At 56.1% G+C, this 659-nt stretch overlaps 1 protein-coding gene across 1 annotated transcript in view; it reads left to right on the top strand.

Moving 5' to 3' along the window:
- Positions 1-659, top strand: part of LOC125482483 (CXXC-type zinc finger protein 1-like) — a 5,760-nt gene that overhangs the window by 2,515 nt on the left and 2,586 nt on the right. The window lies entirely within an intron of this gene.

The raw sequence follows: 659 nt of genomic DNA, 5'->3' as shown, positions 1-659 counted from the left end.
GTGAGTCTGTCTCTCTCTCTCTGTGGCGATCTCTCCCTACCAACCCCTGCACCGCACCTGGTACCTTTCCCTGCAACCACAGGAGGTGCTACACCTGTCCCTTCCCTCACCTCCGCCCCAAACAATCTTCCACATCCGGCAGAGATTCACCTGCCCTTCATCTAACCTCCTCCTACTGTATCCGCTGCTCCCGATGTGGCCTCCTGTATCTCAGAGAGACCGAACGCAGGCTAGGGAGACCCGACTTGCAGAGCATCAACCAACCCGACCTTCCGGCTCCCATTCGCTTTAACCCCCACTCCCCTGGCGACATGCCCATTCTTGGCCTCCACTGTCAGTGTGAGGCCAAATGTAAACTGGAGCAACAACACCTGATATTTCACTTTGGGAGCTTATAGCCCAATGCCCTGAATATTGACTCTACCAGCTTCAAAATTTCTCCACCCCACCCCCCGACCTGTCCATCTTCCAACTCCCCTATCCACTCCACCCTTCCCGCTGACCAACCACAGTAACCTGCATCCACCTATCTCCATCCCACTTACCTTCCCCACTCCCCCAGTCCCAACTCTCCTCCCTCCATTTATTCCTGGGCTCCTGTCTCCCCGCCCCCTCACCAGTCCCAACGTTTGACTTCCTTGCTCCTTGGATGCTGTCTC

Source organism: Rhincodon typus, unplaced genomic scaffold (genome assembly GCF_021869965.1).
Source record: "Rhincodon typus isolate 14 unplaced genomic scaffold, sRhiTyp1.1 hic_rhity00011018, whole genome shotgun sequence".
Taxonomy (NCBI): domain Eukaryota; kingdom Metazoa; phylum Chordata; class Chondrichthyes; order Orectolobiformes; family Rhincodontidae; genus Rhincodon; species Rhincodon typus.
The sequence above is the reverse complement of the archived record's forward strand: the minus strand, read 5'-3'. Positions and strand labels throughout refer to the sequence as shown.